Here is a 13,494-nt window from a genome sequence, read left to right as displayed (position 1 = left end):
CGGTTTCGTTTCAAGGTGGCATCGTTCTGATCCCATACAGTTGCTGCTTGTTTTTCAATCTTTCTGCATTGTATTTTGTAATAGGAAAACATGCTCTATTGATCAAGATCATGTGATTGCCTTGGCTATTGAAGAATGTACCATTTCTATTCGTTTGAGAAACTCTTGACTTGCTTTGGGTCATTATTCATTTGCACTGTGAAGGACTGTCTAATCGGTTTTGCAGCATTTGACAGAATTTGAGCATTTTTATAATATATAGTAGTATAGTGTGGCCTGGCAGAGATCACAGTTTGCTTCTATTTCGATTCGGCTATCAGCCATATACATGCCCAAACCATAACACTACCTCTGCCATGTTTGACGCATAATGTGGCATACTGTTATAGATTATGAGCTATTTCTGTTTTTCTTCCGATCTTTGCGCGATTCAGGTACAATCTCATGTTAGTTTCATTTGTCTTCATTGTTGACTTTGACAGTGAGATGTCTGCCTCCCTGAACGTGGTCTGGACACACTTTTTCTTAACCAAAAAAGAATTGTCTACTTTAGCTAGACTTTACTTCTTTTTATGACTGTGCAAAATTAGTGATTCTATAATGAGCTTGTTTTAGTTTATCAGCCTAATAATGGCCCCCTTCACTTCAGCATATCTTTACTTCTCATATTGACAATTTTAGTAAAACGCTATCAAATGCAAGTTGAATTGAATTAGGTCTTCACAGCTTTGTGCTGTATAAATAAAATTGAATTGAACTGAAGTCCTCACTTTACCATGAAAATGCTAGTCATGCTAGAGACTTTTCATCATGTGAAAATGGAAGGATATGTATAAAAATGTTTAATGCACAACTTTCATTAAGCCCTTAAATTAAAGTTGACGACCTGCACTTCATTCAGAGCTCAATAGCTTGAATTAATTATACTGTGATTCTCTACAGAGGGAAAAGTACAAAATTTGTCATTATCCAAATAGCTAAGGCTTTTGTACATTTGAATGTTGCCTGCTCCCGTCGGGAAAAACAAATTCTCCATTCTCACATCTAGTGCTCACAATACTGAGACATGCAGGTTAGGCTTACGAATATTTTGCACTTTATGCAACATTTCATCGGAGTGTGAATGTCAGATAGAAAGCACTTAGATGTGCTTGTATAAAAGGTAGTATGAGACATGTTGTGTAAAGTGCCATAAGAGCACAAATAGGGTTTAGAAGTGATTATAAGAATAAGTCCATTTACCAAAATCTTAAAACCTAAAAGAAGATAAGTAATACGCAAGCAGTACTTGCCTTATTAAATCTAAAAATAGACAGAAATTAAAACATACATAAGTAAAGCTACCTCTCCTTTCACCTCAGTGTCATAAAGCTCCTTGCTGTCACTAGATGTGCACATCCAGCCTTTATATTACTTTCATCTTGTGGCCGCAGTCCCGTATTGTCACCTAAAGCAGCGCTTATTTTAATTTCATAAGAGACGGCAGCTCTCTCTATTTCGAGGGCGTCTCCATCTCTAGTTAACAATGACTGGAGCTGGGGAAGCTGAAAGGCCTGCAGCTTTTTACTGGTGGTTTTTGCATGTGCATTCTGGTATTTGATGGTAAACTGTGTTAGACTTTCTCAGTGAGAGATGTTGCTGACACGCTATAACGGGCTGCGTCACCATGCAATCCAGGAGTGTAAGCTGAGAAAAGCTGCTGCCACATTACAGAGACTGCTGGCCAAGGAAGCAGCGACACAGTGGAAACACTCAGCTGGAGGCAGCGGTGTGTCATCGAACCTCCTTCCTCCGCTCTAAATGAAGGCTGATTTGGTTTAAAGACTCACCGCCGAAAGGGCAAAATGAGTCAAGTCACTACTACAGCTTTTCAACCAAGGATACCTGTTGTGTGTCATTAAACTCCACTTTAGTGTGTTTTCTTTTGTTCTTTGAAAGGTCAAACAGAGAACGTTTCATTTGAACGCTAAATGAAAGATAATGGATTCCATGTCGTGTTGTTTTGTTTTCTGTTTACTGTTTACATATGTTTTTTAATAAGTGATGAAACAGTGTGGCAGCTTGTTGAGCATCTTCTCTTCTATTCTCTTCCCTTGGTCTTAAGCACAGTCTTACTCTTTAATTTCACTTTCCTCTTTTTTTTGTGTCTCTTTCCCATCTGTTCTCCTGTGTTTTCACTTTTTAGCACAATCTTGCATATCAATACAACATTCTACAGTAAGTTTGGGAAAACCTTGAACTATTACAACAAATATATAAAACACATATATATTTCGATGTGTGTCTCTGCTCAGTTAACCTCAGTTATTGAGGTTATTCATGACATGACCAAACCACGATGTGGTTGTGAAGGAGCACAACATTTCTGACTCTCCACGCTGTAAAATTATTCAAACAGCTACTTTTCTAGGACTCAACTTTTAATCAATGAGTTCTAGAGATAATCTTAATTGATCTAAAGATCAGATAATCTCACTTTAATAAATGATAACTTTGGAGATAAACAGTCACAGTTTATAGGCAGAATGTGCATCTGCTGAGAGGATACCATGATAATTCAAATCACCATATTCAGCATGCAATATAAAAACAATATTTGCTGGGCTCTTGCCCGCCTCTGGTTTTATCGCTTCCTCATCCATCCACTGACCTTTAAAATGTTATTTGATTATTAAAGAGATGATTGCCCATGTGACTTCTGTAAAAGGAATGCTGTTTGGTGGTGAAAGCAACAAGAAATTGAAGGTACATATATGTGCATGAGTAAGCGCTAAAGAAGTTAATTGACATTTCAAGCAGCACTTTAAATTATCTTGCTAAAGGGGTTTTATGGCAGAACTCAGTGTGCATGTGTTTGCTCCCTTATGTATACTGCTGCTTACAGTACCTGTGTCTGCCTGTGTCTGCCTGTGTCTGCGTGCTTGTGTGTGTAAACGGTGCTGTCACTGTGTGTGCAGGGAGGTCTGGCAGGGCACGCAGGGACAGTTGGAAATAAAGAGTCATCTGACAGTTCTGTGCTGAAATGCACTCTGGGGAAAGAAAAGTGTCACGGTTGCCCCGTCCTCCGGGCACAGTACCTGCCTTACCTCTGCTGCTCCAGCTCTCCTGTCTTCCTGTCGGTATGCGTTGAACTACCCAGTGTCTTGCAGTCTCGGGTGTGGCTTCTAGTTATCATAGGATGTTGCACCTGCTACCAGTGTTGCCACAGTTACTTTGAAAAAGTAATATATTACTGACTACTGATTACTCCTTCCAAAAGTAACTGAGTTACTTTACTGATTACTTTATTTTTTAAGTAACTAAGTTAGATTACTAGTTACTTTATTAGTTACTTTCAGAAGCTGCCAATAACACTCCCCACTGTCTCAACATAATAACATCAACTGGTTTTGCCAATACTCACTTTATTGGAAGTGTATTTTAACAGTAATGTCAACAATATATCTCCTGACATTTGAAGTTGAACTTAAAACTTGACAGAAATACTTGTTTGTATGAAAATAAAGAAAGTCTTGTTACTTCATTTAACAAAAAATACTTTTTATAGTATCTTTCTTGACTTCCCTTAAGATACTTTTTATACCATCCACATGTAAGCTCTATTGTCCACTTTTTGTAACTTTGGACTAATCTTATAATTGATTTAAGTTAATCAACTTGAAAACTTTAATAAGTTTATTAAGTGACTTTGATAAACTTAATTCAATTACTTGTAAATAGTTATTTAAATTGGATTCCCCATTCTCTTTTTTTCAGTATATGTTGTCATCGCATGTTATGGGGGAAACAGTAGAGTGGAGCGAGTAAACCAGTGGTTGTACCTTGTTAAGAGATATATTCTAAAACACTTCTTCAGTAGAGATCAGAGAGGAGAAACACACAGAATTTCTTGCTAGCAAGGGCAGCCCCAAGAGTGAATCTCAGAGACTGACCCTGAGGACTTGCCCTGGTCCTTTATTTATACACTTCAGTGAGCGTTTGTTCCATACATTGAAATGTGGAGGTGTATGTGTGTGTGTGTGTGTGGGTGTGTGGCCAGAGTGTGACCCCATGAATGACTTCCCTAAAACTGCTGGTCTGGAAAGTCCAGCAGTCCACCTAAACAAAAAGCACTTAAACTAGAAACAGATATAACTACGTTAATCCTACCGTAAAACAATAAAACAAGGTACGAACTTTCCCATGCTCCCAGGATGTGGGGGTGAAAGCCAGAACACCCTGGAATGTTACAGACTTCCTAGGATGAGACATGCATTCAATAAACACAAATGGTTACATGCAGTATTCTACCATATACAAACATATATCATTAAAAGATTATACTGACTACTAAATACAATTTTCCATTGACATACCTCATTAACAGAAACTTCTCAAACCTTTTGTCAGAAAGTCGATTTCTTTTAGGCGTGAGCACCAAACCTCCCAGACTAAAAAGTTGCTCCACAGGAGCACTTGATGGGGTTGGAGTGTTATACTTTAAAAAAATGGTCTTTATGCTTGAAAACTTATGCTTGAAAACCTGATGTCGTAGCCTGACATCAGATAGTCCATGACTTCTTTTTCTGCAGAATAGGTCTCCTCCTGTGGCTCTGCCTCAAAAGTGAAACAGTCCATCTCACCTTGGCTGCTAGATGTAGTAGCACTGGGCACACTGGCAGGGTTTTTTGCCAGAGGAGCAGTGGTGCAACACTCTGCTGTCAGAAGCTGTTTTACTCTCTCGCTCCTTCCTGCATCTCTCAGCCATCGGAGTTTGAATTTTGGACAACTGGCAGCTGCGAGAAGGGCATCTTTGTCGTCCAGCACACCGGCGAAACGAGTCTGAATAGCCTAAAAAACATAATCGATATTTTTATGCCTACAATTTATTATGTTATTGAATTACTTACAAACCATGCCTAACATGAGATCAGTATTATGGATTTAATTTTGTTTTAGGTTACTTATAAACATTTTAATTGTTTTAATCTTATTTTGCAATGATAATTAATATTCTGTTCCATGTTTGTGAATTGTATGAAGCAAACAATTTGACTAATTACAAGATGGAGCGTACCTGTACAATGGCATCTGGAAGGCCTGCAGTCATCCTGGAGAGGTCATCTTTCACAGCCTGGGTCTTCTGCATCAGAACTTCAAGTGTTGGTAGTAAAGTTCCATATGGACAGTCGCCTTGTAAAATGTCCAGTGCTGCAGTCAGAGGTTTCATGGCCATGCAGTACTCATGCAGGAACTGGTATTCTTGATCTTTGAAGCACTTCAGTCCTAGCTTTGTGCACAGAGTATTCAGCTCACCCATGGTGTTTTCTGCAATTCTCTTTACAGCATCAAAAAAGGAATTCCAGCTTGTGGATATTGGTATTAGGAGCCTTCTTTTACTGATTTCTTCCACTGTTTCTGATGCAAGTGTAAATCTGCTCGATTTGGTCCAAAGAGCTGTGCATTTTGCTGTGCTGCTCCTATACACAGCCCTGCTCTCTGCATTGGTTGTTAAGTGTTTCTCCACATCACGTGTGCAAATTATGTTGATGGTGTGCGATGCACACCTGCGGTGCTCGGGAAGAGACAGCTGACCATCACTTTCATTCTCAGCCGTGAGGATTTCTGACAGATCAGAAAAAGTGACATCGTCTTTGGGGGTGGACTCTTCCTCCTCCGTCTCATCATCGGACTCTGTGACAGGATGATAAACTTGAAACGCCTTAACAAAGTTGGATCCATTATCAGTAACTGTGGCAACTACTTTGTTTAGTAATCCATAAGAGGAGTGAATGTTTTCGATTTCTGTACCAGTGACATCATACGTGTGTCTACCACGAATTTGCCTACATGCTAATGCAACCTTGTGGCGCTCTAATGTGGTTCTAATAACCCAGTGGAGCGTTACTCCCATATAGCTTCTGTTGTTAGCAGTCCAATATCTGCGGTAGTTGAAACAAAGTCAGTCTCATTCAGTGCGGCCTTCAAATTTCTCTCCATTTCTGTAAACTCCTTCTCCAAGTAAGAAGTAAAAGTCGTTCGGTGAGGCAGCTCGGCATTAACAGAAGTAGGGATCTTTTTTATTATGGCACAAAATGAGGGCGAGTCAACAGTGTTTATAGGTAGCATTTCTTCTACAATATACTGCGCGACCAACTTCTTCAATTCTTCATCACTTACTGGTTTTGCACCAAAGTCCAACTTTTGTTGTTTGGGGGGTGTAGGACCTTCTGCGGAAGTCACGGCTCTCTGCTTCGGCCCACTTGGTGCGATTCTCTCTGTGAGTTTGACTGTGCCGTGCTGCGACTCCAAATGTTTCTTTAAGTTTGAGGTAGTGTTTTTGAAGGTAGATAACATTTTTTCACCAACATAGAGTGTACAACGAACCTTAATATTGAAATCTTTAGTTGACAGAAACTCAAAATAGTGACCATATTTCCAGCTAAAGAACAAACATCTCTCTCCCTCCGTTGTTGTTTACGCTCTTTTACGTCACTGGCTGCTTGTGAGCGGGAAACGTGACCTGTCGCTTATGTGACATTTCATGGCGTTTGTCATCCGCCGAGACGAAAAGAAGAAACCAAATCTTTTTGCTTAAAAAAATAGTAACAGTGGTTTGGACAAGTAACTTTAATCTGACTACTGTTATGGAAATAGTAACGCGTTAGATTAGTCGTTACTGAAAAAGTCGTCATACTCAGAGTAACGCGTTACTAAGCAACGCGTTACCGGCATCACTGCCTGCTACCAATCTGCTGTTGACGCAGCTTTTAAGCTGCTCCACCTTCAGATTGCCAAATTGTTATCCTCCACTAGTGGAAACCTGTTGGAAGGTAGCTGCTTTACCTCTACCATAATCATGCCTGACCCACTTTTATCCTTCTCACTAAAGTTGCCTGCCTTAGTCAGAGTGCTGGAGTGCAGATCTAAGTTTTAGGAAGAGGATGGGTCCATTTACTAGAGGCCAAAGCAAAGAGACTCTTTGAACCTGTGAGACACAATCTGAACCTGTGTTTGGCTTCTGCTGAAGACCTGTGAAGACACTGTTTTAAGACACTCAGTCTAAGTTTTGCTAAAGTTACTTGTTGTCCTAATTGGACAATTCTGTCCATTGAACCTTCTGTACTTTTCCACTGTGCCCTGTGCTTCAGTCCGCGGGGTGAACCCTGACATATAAAAGCATGAGAGTGGCCATGTGTGTATTTTTGCTGCTTTGTGTATAGTGTGACTCATATATAGTTGTGTGTGTGTGCAGATGTGTGTGAGTTTATGTGACTGTAAGTCTCTCAGTGCTTGTTTTCAGTTTGTGTGCGTGTAGCCCTGTAGTAATTAGGTAACAGTCTGGCCTTCAGCAATCCATTTCCTGTCAGTGAGGACAAAGCGAGACCTGCTGATGAACCATCTGTTGTCCAGGTGCATTACTATCTCTTTCTCCCTCTGTCTCTTTCCGGTTAGCTCTATCCTCGTAAGGACATCTGTCTGTTCCAGTCACTTCTACCCCTGGGAATCTACTTGACCTCCGGAGGCAGCTTGTTCTCGTCTCCTTCGGTAATCTCATCGTCGGGAATGATTCTGCCGTGGCTGTTGTTGCCATCTATTTTGTTTTTGGACTGCACTATTCCAATTTGGACACACAAACAGAGACCCTACCAAAAACACACAATGTGATAGCTCTAAAGCTGATTTTAAAAGAGCTGGGAGGGCTAGGGGTCATGGTGGTCGTCTGGCAATTCTGTTCATAACAGTCCTGTTTATAGAAATCTGTATGACAGTTAATTAAATAAACTTAAAAATAAAAAAAAATAGGAAAACAGCAATATTATGAAAAAGGACATATGTTTACTTATAGACTTATAAATGCTACAGCAAGGGAAAAGTGGCTGCATGTTATACACACCAAGTGAGTTTTTGCCTGGTTAGTCCATGATATCGGCATTACAAGGGGAAATATATAGCTAATGTGTCACTCTCCAGCAAGCAGTTTAAACCTTGTTTTCACCAAATCAAGCCCTTTTAGCCTAATTTTTATTGAAATATAACAATTAATAAAGAAGTAAGTATTAAAATGACAATTACTGCCATCTTTGGAATAGCTGGCATCTCTCTGGCCTCAGTCACACAGGCTTACAAACCCCTTATGACTCACGGCAACCACCAGTAGAGGAAAAATGCATTCCCTGACCAAAGCGGATGCTAAACCAAAAGAAATCTCACTATGGTTGCTAGCAGGTTGCAGTGCTTGGGTGTAAAATATTGAGTTGCCAACCGTCCGTGACCTGTAGTGAAACTGTAGTGAACATGTTTCAAAAGGTGCAGCTTTTACTTTGAAGCTCAACTGTCTCCATTTCAGGTTTGTGTCACACTTTAAACCTTATTAAGATAACGGTTGCTTTAATTGACTTCCCTTCTGCTAATATGAACCACTGAACCCAACCACTTTACACATTTGTACTCATTTGCTGTTATATTTGTCTGTGCAAAGCACTTCTACACTCGTTAGATGCAGTTAAAGTTAACACTGGTTAATAAGTGACAAATATGATCATTCCTGGCTCCAAAGAACCAACATAATGATGTCAGTGTGTGACATTGTGGTAGCCATGTCCATCCTTTACATGCAGTTTATTTTGATGAGTCTAGATTTTATTGATTTTTGTTCTATTCTTTCCATTTATTAATGTTTCTGTCCATAAATAACTGCTGCTGGGTCGTTCATGGTTCTTGCCTTTGCTCCGGTCTTATTTCTCTTTTTATGCTGTGACAAATTAAAATGATAAATAAAGTTTAAGTTCAAAGTTTTCAACCTGCAGGCTCATTACTCTTAATCCTCACCCTGAGAATTTCATACTCCTGTGTTTGTCGTTTTGCTGAATAATAAATGCGGCATTGGTCTATAACAGACACACTGTTTCCATGGCTGCTTGGGACATGGAGAAGTGGATGCCTTTTTTTTCATGTCATGTCTGGGTCCCTAAGACAGGTTGTAAGATGGCCGTATATTACTTTCCCCAAAACTAACAAATTAATTTAGGTCCCACACAACAAGTGAACATGACAGAAAGTGCAAAGACTTCCCATGGAGCTTTTTTTCTGCTTTCCAAAGCGCAATTAATAAAAACTCTGGAAGGATGATATAGTCTTCAAGGGATGCGTAATACATTGCTCCCTACTGTGTGTGTGTATGTATCTTCACCCACTGTAAACTCATCAGTTGCCCTACTAAGGTAGTTAGCTTTTGTTGGAGCACACAGTGTGATCATCCGGTACTGAGTCAGTCTAGAGCCCTGTACCAGCATGCTTGTGTTGTTCGTGCTTGTGTTACCAGTGTTGGTCAAGTTACTTGTAAAAAGTAATTAGTTACTAATTACTGATTACTTCTCCAAAAAAAAGTAATCCCGTTACTTTACTGATTACTTATTTTAAAAAGTAATTAGTTACTTAGTTACTTTTTAAAAGCATGATACAAAACCTGAATACGTAATAAAGCAACAGACCTTTCAGCCCAATTCTATTTTTTCCTGCATAATCCATCATATAAAATTGAATCAAATGAAAAGTCTCTTTATAGAAATTGCTTTATTTGTTTTAATCTTTTAATTTTATGCACAATGCATTAATCAAAAATAAATAAATTATATGCAACTGTCTTTGATTTGAAGAAATTGTTTAACATTTAAACCTGTTTTCTGCATATTCCAGCATATAAAATAAAATAATGTTGTGTGTTTACACTCATTCTTTCAAATAGATGCAAGTAAAACAGCAAAAAATAGATAAAATCAAAGATTAAGTGACACATAGTCCCGTCACTCTTAAATCTATTTTCACCTGTTTAGCAGGAGTGGAGCAGGTGGAAGTTTACCCGGTGCTGCAGCAGTCATGTCAGTGGGGGGATCCACTGTGTGGCGGGGGTTCAGTGGTGGGGTTTCTCTGTGAATTTCACATTCCCGTGGCAGCTTGCTAGGTGCTTGCTCAGATTAGAAGTTTAACTTTTTTTTAAAAAAAGTTTTTGTTTTTTTTTTCCCACTCAGAGTGAACAGCGGACGCTAATTTTTTGTTACTTTATACGAAATCAAACTCAAAGCAATTTCCCGCACTCCATATTATCCATTGTTGATCTGCACACGTCTGTTGCTTCCACGGATGTCTCATGTGTCATGAGACACTTTCACAAACAAAATCACAGTTTAGTAACGCAGTAACGCAGTAACGCAGCATGCTTACGGGATAGTAACAGTAATCTAATTACTTTTTTGCAATTGTAATCCCTATCTTTACTCGTTACTTTAAAACAAAGTAATCAGATTACTATCTCTGCCATTTATATGTAGATATTCATAAATACCTTAAACATGGTCTTCTAATTTGAGAAACAGCCTTTTATGTAAGTCTTTGTGGATTATGTAAATCATGTAATTAAACTGCTATAGCTAGCAGTGCTCTATATTCAGCCTGAACATTTTGGGTGATATGAGAACAGTGACATAGCATGTCATATTACACCACGCATGAAGAAAAATGACTAATCATCTGGTTCTCACAAAGCTAGATGTGCAGTGGAGAGCAATACATTCTCTCATAATGTAACTGCACTTCAGTCAAGCGTCCTGCTGTTGTAAATGAGAGGGAGAGTATGACAAAGAAAGGTATAAAAAAGAGAACTTATCTATTCTACTTCTCCACGTTATACCTCTTCTAAAGAGCATAGAGAAGAGCCCAGCTTAGCGTATAGTGCGTTTATCCCTGAGAGCCCAGAGCCCACTTTGCCTCTGTCTGTGTCTTTGACTACTGTGCGATCATAACACAGAGACAGACAGAGAATGAGTCTCGATAGGATCCTGGCAGGTCAGTCCAGATGAGTCACTGAACTTTTGTGTAGGATAGTTCCATATTACTGCCTTTTGCATACAAAAATGAGCTAAAACTAGTTAAAAAGTTAGCTAAGCTGCTCTGGTTCAGCTTTAAATTCACTCTGAAAAAATGGAGCAGGAGTGTTTCAGACTGCAGGTGTTTCCAGTCGTGTGAATCTTTGTGATAGAGCACAAAAAATAGAAAACAGAGCTAAAAGGTTAGGAGGTAAAAGGTTGGGAAGGATTTTTGTGACATGTGAAGTCATGATTCACGAGTGCCACAAAATGCGATTTGGCGAAAGTGTGCCAGAGGGCATGCGTCAGCTGTTTCAGTGATGTAGGGCGTGAGTGTGTGATTTTTTTGTGTTAATTTATGCACATTCAATTAGACATTTCTTCATTGTCTCCTTTTTCTTCACCCCTCCTCATGCAACGCTTTCTCTCTGTGGATTCTTTAATCCCCCATTTCTGTCATAATATTTTCTTTCATAACATCTTTCTCTTCAACATTTTCCTCGCCTCTTTTTTTCCCTCTATTTGCCAAGATGCCCCCTCATCTGTAATACAAGAGCACTCTATAATAAATGCACTCTAGGATGCTGATCTTCTTTTCTTTCTTTCTATAGGGTCACCACTGTTTACAAGAAGTTAGGATGATGGGTAAGATGTTAATATAAAACAGTATACAACGCATCCAGTGTGGAAACTGCAAGGAAGTTTATTCTAAATGAGACGCCGGCGACATGTTTCACAAAGTTTGGGACGGGGTTGTGTTTTTTCACTCGGTTGCATCAGCTCTTCTTTTAACGACACGGTGTGTGTGTGTGTGTGTGTGTGTGTGTGTGTGTGTGTGTGTGTGTGTGTGTGTTTGGAAACAGAGGGGACCAATTGCTACAATTTTGAGAGTGACATGTTTTTCTATTCTCGCTTGATATAGGATTTCAGCTCCTCCGCAGTTCAACAACAGAGGCTTCCTTTGTGAAATTTTCAAGTTTCCAAATGGGCCCAGTGCTTTCAGTGGGTGACAGGTCTGGACTGCAGGCAGACCAATTTAGCAACTCAACTCTTTTGGTACAAAGTCATGCTGCTGTTTTCAGAATGTTGTTTTTGGCACTATCTTCAAGTGAGTATAAACTTTGCTGAAAAAAGATTGTCTGAATGGGAGAACACGGTGCTCCCAAACCTATAGAATTGCTGTTTAGCACTGATGGTGCCTTCGCAGATGTACACGTCACCCACGCCATGTTCACTAACATCAAGCGTAATGGTGCTTCTTTCCTTTAGCCCCAAAGAATTGGGCTAAATTATACAATTCTTATATAATTTTCTACACCTCAGTGTCTTCTCACCTTTTCCCTTCCTTAAGAAGAGCTTCTTGGCATACACTCTTCTCCAGAGCTTGTTGATAATCTCCTTGGTGATGCAAAAAATGATATTTTATACTGTAAAATGTGCTATGTTTAGTATGTTTTCTTGTTTCAACTAAAAAAAATGAGAATGAACTATATGTTTTTGTGACATGCTGCTTCTGACAAAGTACCTAAAGGTCCAATTGCTGTTGTGTGTAGACACAGCACTGTTTCACTCTTTGAATTAGGTGCTTTTTATGCTTGAATGATTTATAGGTCAGTGTTTTGTGGCTTAACAAACAAAAACATTCCTCTGAAAATGGTCCGGTACAAGGACTGGACTGAAAATGCGTGAAAAAGCAAAGAAGAACTTTGAAATTTCTTCAAAAAACCTGGAGAACTGTTACTCAAGACAAGTTTAACAAAAAGTACTTTTTGTTTATTTACATGTATGAATATGTACAGTAATTTACAGAAAAATGTTATTATCTTTATGTTATTATATTTTCTTTATTTTGTTTTTAATGGCTTTTAATTTGAAATGTGAGATAAAACCTGAACTGGCAGAATGGAGGAGTAACTGATGAAAAAAAAAAAAAGTCAGAAAAGAAGCAAGAATGATTTTGACTATGAGGCAGGATTTCCAATTTCTAACTGACACCATTACCATGTTACGAAATGAAGCTCCGTCGGATCTGAAAGTTCAAACAAACAGCGTAAAAGACGACAAAGTGAGTCCCAGCATCACTGTCAGACGTATCCCTCCAGGCTGTACATCGCTTTCTCTTCACATATTAGAGTGTGACTCCTCCTGGTCTGAAGCATTGGAAGGGAATGGCTCATTTTCACAGATGCTGATTTTTGCCGCCTTGGGCCACGAGAATAACATATACAATTTCTAACAAGCCGAGTGCTCTTTTTACTATATAATTGATGTACAGCGCTGTGGAAGATTGAGCAGGAAAGTTCCAAAAGGAAAATAATCATATAGATATTTTTTCTTGATAAAGGGAACACTATTGCTATTACCCAAATCTTTTAATGTACTTTTTCTGATGCCAGCAGACATTCATTATTTTGACAAACTTCTGTCATGTTTGGAATAAAAACCATATTGTAATGCAAATGACACACAAACTGTCATTTGCACCATGCAAAGGTCTCCCACCATTTCATCCCTCAGTTCTAGATATTTTGCTATGAAAAAAAAATTAAAAAAAATTTATTGAAATGCACTTAGGGTCCATTTTTGTCTGTGGCCTTAACTGGCCTCTCAGTGGAAGCTTATATATACCGGCATATATATATATATATAT

General features: G+C 38.9%; 1 pseudogene across 1 annotated transcript; it reads right to left on the bottom strand.

The window, feature by feature from the left end:
• Positions 1-312: 312 nt before the first annotated feature.
• LOC146513049 (uncharacterized) lies at positions 313-9,529 on the bottom strand (annotated as a pseudogene). The gene is made up of 3 exons (XR_014875788.1): positions 5,057-9,529; positions 4,356-4,830; positions 313-3,821 (listed from the first exon to the last, which is right to left on the bottom strand). The product of XR_014875788.1 is annotated as an uncharacterized LOC146513049 (transcript).
• Between the last annotated feature and the right edge of the window lie 3,965 nt (positions 9,530-13,494).

This window comes from Neolamprologus multifasciatus, chromosome 8 (genome assembly GCF_963576455.1).
Source record: "Neolamprologus multifasciatus chromosome 8, fNeoMul1.2, whole genome shotgun sequence".
In the NCBI taxonomy this organism is placed as follows: Eukaryota; Metazoa; Chordata; class Actinopteri; order Cichliformes; family Cichlidae; genus Neolamprologus; species Neolamprologus multifasciatus.
The sequence above is the reverse complement of the archived record's forward strand: the minus strand, read 5'-3'. Positions and strand labels throughout refer to the sequence as shown.